The sequence below is a fragment of the Alligator sinensis genome, unplaced genomic scaffold (genome assembly GCF_000455745.1).
Source record: "Alligator sinensis unplaced genomic scaffold, ASM45574v1 scaffold86_1, whole genome shotgun sequence".
In the NCBI taxonomy this organism is placed as follows: domain Eukaryota; kingdom Metazoa; phylum Chordata; order Crocodylia; family Alligatoridae; genus Alligator; species Alligator sinensis.
Window position 1 is genome coordinate 1,235,684 of NW_005841971.1, and position 5,387 is coordinate 1,241,070.

The following is a 5,387-nucleotide window of genomic DNA, read 5'->3' on the forward strand; positions in this document are numbered from 1 at the left end:
TCTGTTGTGGGGTGTAGTAATAGTGGGGGTGGTGGAGATGTGGGGGCAGGTTTTGCATTTCTTGTCCTGGCACGGTCTGGATCCTTTTGGTGTGTTCTGGGGTTGAGGAAGTTTGCTTCTGGTGATGAGGTTGGCGAGGTTCGGTGCTTGTCTGAAGGCTAGGATGGGTGGCTCTGGGAAGACCTTTTTAAGAATAGGGTCTTTTTCTAATATGGGTTGGAAGGGGAGACCAACCTGCTGCTGCTGCAATGCCCAGCATACCATACAGTCACCATGCAGTCACTCCCCATAACCCTGCCTGGCCCTCTGACATCTTCTGCTAGTCCAGGGGCTCCACGCATATGCCTTGTTCCCCCCACCCGCTCGCTCTCCCTCTTCTCCCCACCATGGTTTGAGGGCCCATGTTTTCAGTAGAAAATGGTGCAGTGTCTAAAATTAATGTTTTTGCCATAATGTGCCAGATTCAGGAAGGTTTCTCAGCTCTGGAAGAAAGCTCTGGTCAAAATGAGAGGGAGGAAGGGAAGCCAGTAACCTGACAGTTGAGTCATATGCGTGAGCGCACACTCTCACTCGTGCTCTTTTTTGTGGGGAAAAAAAACATTAAAATGTTTTGGTTTCATCCCAGCTTCCTAAAGATCTCTGGTACATACACAGTTGAGATAGAGAGAGAGAGAACCTGGACTGGTTTGTTTTTGGAGAAGATGTAAAGCTCTGATAGAATGGTGACAATTTTGTAAAGGCAATAGCTTGTTTTGAAAGTGTTTGTTGCCACAGGATACATGGATATAATATTTCTGCAGAAATCTGAAAGAAGCCATGCTGCAAGTAGAGAGGAAGTTATATCATAAAGCAAAGCGTGCAGACTTCAGAGGCTTCTCTTTGAATCTGTATTGAGAAAGAGACAGTTGGGAAGAGCAGCAAGAAATCTTCTGTTGAATAAAAGTTACTAGAAACCTTTAGTTTTCTCTTTATCACATGCTAAAGGAAGCAGTAATGTTTTCCCCTAGGTGACAGCTATGTTCATTTAGATAGTAGGCTGTTTTAATACCATCAGTGGGCTCCTATCAAGCCAAGATTATTAATTACTGGTAATAAGAATTTCACTCATGATAACAGCCTTTGACCACATAGACCCAACTGTCTTTGCACTGTTTGACAACCCCAATCAAGTTTAAAGAATGTGAGTTATTTGCTTGCTTATGTGTCTTGGGCATAAGTACATGCTGGATACTTGAGATCATGGACTAAACATAGACATTGGATTTTTGATACAGTACAATCTGCCTGGCAACTGACTCCCCAGCCCAGCCCAGCCCAGCCCCTGGCTTGTTTACTTTTCATTCCATCCAGGAAGAGCACACACCAACTGCTGAAGCTTCCTTAGCCTGACGAAGGGTTTTTGAACCTGAAAGCTTGCTTAATAACTATTCTCCAACCATTTGGGTTGGTCTAATAAAAGATATCAAATTCACCCAAGGAACCTTGTCTGCATATATCCTTAGACCAACACGGCTACAACCTAAACCCCTGCAACATGGAAGATATCGAATTCAGCCGTCTGAAATGGAAACTGTAAAACATGAAAAAGAAAGAAGCCAGACTCAACAGCGACATATATTTTCTAAGCCTTTGCAAGAAACACAACTTCATTCCCCTAGGACTAAACATCTTCAATCCCCTGACTACTACACACAACTCCAAATATGTTTCCCAGCTATGCAGAAGAACTTCAGAGAAAATTAGAAATCATCTACTTCACCTTAGGACTAAACATCTTCAATCCCCTGACTACTACACACAACTCCAAATATGTTTCCCAGCTATGCAGAAGAACTTCAGAGAAAATTAGAAATCATCTACTTCACCTACTCTACTCCAAAAGAGACCAACTCAGGAAGGAAATTGTCATACACTACAATAACTGACTTATTCTTCTCAGCAATTTCAACATCAGTCAGAAGGAATCTGAGCCTCTGGAACAGAACCATAGGAACAGGAGTAGGAAAGGTCAACTCCAGTGACATCCTCCTCTTGACCAAATGTACGGAACATAGACTCACCATTACCAACAGCTTGTTCCACCAGAAAAATAGGCACAAAACCCCATGGTAAAACCTTCAATCTAAGCACAGGCACGTAATTGACTATGTCATGGTTGGTGCATGGGATTGCAAAAATGTCCGTATCACCTGAGTTATGCTAGGAGCTGATGACTGATGGGTCAATCACCAAGTCATCCACTCGGTTATGTCACTCAAACTGGCTCCCAAATGATGGCTGCAGCAGAAGCAATGCCAATAGAAGATCAACGTTGAAGGACTCAATCAGGCAAGACCTCTTCCACCAGTGCCTCAATGAAAAACTGGTGAAGGCACTGATGACAGTGAACTTGAGGGCACTCCAAGTGCTGCTGACATTCTCCTGTTGTCGATTTGGAATTTCACCAGTTTTTCATTGAGCCACTGGTGGAAAAGGTCTTGCTTGATTGGTGCCTGTGCTTAGATTGAAGATGTTACCATGGGGTTTTGTGCCTATTTTTCTGGTGGAACAAGCTGTTGGTAATGGTGAGTCTATGTTCCGTACATTTGGTCAAGAGGAGGATGTCACTGGAGTTGACCTATCCTACTCCTGTGCCTATGGTTCTGTTCCAGAGGCTCAGATTCCTTCTGACTGATGTTGAAATTGCCGAGAAGAATAAGTCAGTTATACCTCCATCTGGAAGGGTAAACAGGAAGGAGAATGCTAGTTTCATGGAGTTGGTTTTGCCATCAAGAATGAACTTAAACCAACTCAACAAGTCCCTTATCGGTGTCAGTGAGCAACTTATGATTTTCCATCTCAAACTGGCAGGGAGCCAATATGCCACTTTCATCAACACATATGCCCTGACTCTTGACACTGTCTATGAAACCAAGGAGGAATTCTATGCCAACTTTGACCAAGTCCTTCCTGACATTCTGGAGGGAGACAGACATTCTTTCTTTGCACATCCTGATTTATCATGGTACCTGGTCCCTAAGTCATGGACCAAGACTCTGTGCAAGATGCTTTACAAAGGGAGTAAAAAGATGGTCCCAGATGCAAGGAGCTTAGTGTCCATCATGTGAATATTTATCAGCCACTTCTGATCAACTTTTTTATGTTATGCAGTGTTGCCCAGTCACAGCAACCTTAGGCTAATTAATCTAGTAGTCACTTGTCAGCCCCTGAAGGTTTCATGTGGTTCATGTCAATGTACAGACATAAGCTTCCTGTGATAGAATTTGGTCCTGATTTATGTAGTATGTCTATAAGGTACCATGATTAGCAGGGATCCTGGTTTTCTGTTTAAAAATCATAAATTCTCTGATAAACATAAATTCTCTGATTAAAAAAACATTTTCCCATGATTAAAAACAAACACCACTATATAGGTATTAGTAGGACACAATTTTTTTTATTGTGAAAAATTAGGGCTCCCCCTGCCCCCTTTGCTCACCACATTGTGGTCCAGCTGTAGGTGTCTCTCCCTGCTGCTTTGTGCAAGCAGCCTTGCCCATGCCATTGCCCATCACTTCCAAGCCACTGTCCCCCCAGCCCTGCCAGTGCCTCTCACTCCTCACAAGCAGCCTCCTGGCCCTACCAGTGTCCCTCACTCTCAACCTACACCCTCTCACAGCCCCCTGCCTCCCCAGCCCTGCTGAAGGGGACCCCCAGTTGCCAGAGCTATGGGACCCAGGGTTTTATCTTGCCCGTTCCCTGCCCCATGGATACCAGCCAGAGCCGGGCAGCAGTGCCATGTCACTGGCTGCCATTTGCAGGAGGTAGTGGGGTAGGAAGGGGGTGGCTCACCTTGGTGGGACGGCTGGCATGGGACTTCTGGTGGCAGCACCACTGGGGCTCCCTGCCCTGCTCCGTTGTCCCACGATTGATCTTGCCTGGTGGGCCATGGGGAGGGCAGGAGGGCGGGGAGCGCTGAGCCCCACAGCAGGCAGCCTGCATCTTCCCCATGCATAAATCTGGGGGGGGGGCATGTGCCCCGCCCCCCCCACGCTCCCTGATGCATTGTCTCTGGTGCTCGACCCCAACCTGGGAGTGCGTGCAGTGGCAGGGAGCCAACTCTGCCCCACCAACTCCCCCCCCCATCCCCGAACAAGCCTCCCATGGCTCTGTCCTACTCCCCAGCTGGGCCCCTTGGCTGCACATTCGTGCCCTGGGATCTATGCACTGCCTCAGCTGGGTGGGGCCCCTAGCCCCAGCCGCCAACCCTTCCCCACTCCCTCCCTCACTGTGGCCAACCGCTGTCTGTCACCTATGCCCCCTACCCCCACACACCTCCTAGAGCCCCTTTCTTCCCCACCATAAACTTATCTGGAAGTAGCTGGGGGAGCTACTTTTCACCGCTGTTTGGCTGTATTGCTAGCCACGTGCATGTGTAGGCGCGCACACATGCATGTGGCGCCCCTTGCGTCCTGCTCTTGTCAGCCCCAAGCAGCCCCTTGCAGGCTGGAACGCTGCCATCCTGCAAGGAGAAACCTGTGGTTTCTTGCGGGTTTCTCCTTTCTTTAAATGAGAAAATCCACGTTTTTTACTGCAAAAGGCAAACCTGGATCCTTGCTGATAAAATATATATTTTTGTGTTTTTCACTCACAGCCAACACTTCTAAAATTTGTAATTTCTTTTTTTTTAAATTGCAGTTTTGACATAAAAAAATCCCTGTCGCAGGGCACCTCGGTGCCTGCTCCTAGAGAGGGGAAAACTGCTGGAGAAAGGCCCTAGCAGATAATGAGTACAGCTGTGGGTTGCCAGGGCGACTAATAAGAGTCAGCTGCCTGTAGGGGGCAGGGCCTGGCCCTTATAAAGCCCAGGGTTGAGGCGAGGCTGGCAGTTCCCTGCCAGCAACCGGAGAGGCAGGAGCTCCCTCGGCTGAGATATGGGAAGAAGCTGACTTGCAAGTACAGCTCACTATAGCCCTGAGAGGATTGGGCACTATGGTTTAGCCAGGAGCCTTTAGGTTTGCGTTGCAGCCAGGAGGCTCTAGTTTATGTTTGGCTTTGATATTACACCGGAGGCTTGCGTGAGGCTGTAGGGGTTGGGGGAGGCCTCATAGGGACCCCAGAGGTGTGGGGCCCCTGAGCGCAACCAGTGGGTTTCGGGCGGGGAACAGACCCCGGGTTGTATGCGGGGTACGTAGACCCCAGCCCCAGAGTGGGGCAGTATTGATAAGCCCAAGGTGGGCACGGCAAGCCCCAAAGAGGGGAAGTGCCATATTGGTCTATTGAGAAGCCCGAGGTGGGCACGGCAAGCCCCAAAGAGGGGGAGTGCCATATTGCCCCAGAGGGGGCATGACGAGCCCCAGAAGAGGGCACTAGCGCAACCAGTGGGTTGCGGGTGGGGAACAGACCCC

General features: G+C 48.5%; 1 protein-coding gene across 8 annotated transcripts in view; it reads left to right on the forward strand.

Moving 5' to 3' along the window:
- BBS9 (Bardet-Biedl syndrome 9) overlaps positions 1-5,387 on the forward strand; it is a 473,863-nt gene that overhangs the window by 65,566 nt on the left and 402,910 nt on the right. The gene's annotated exons all lie outside the window — the stretch shown is intronic.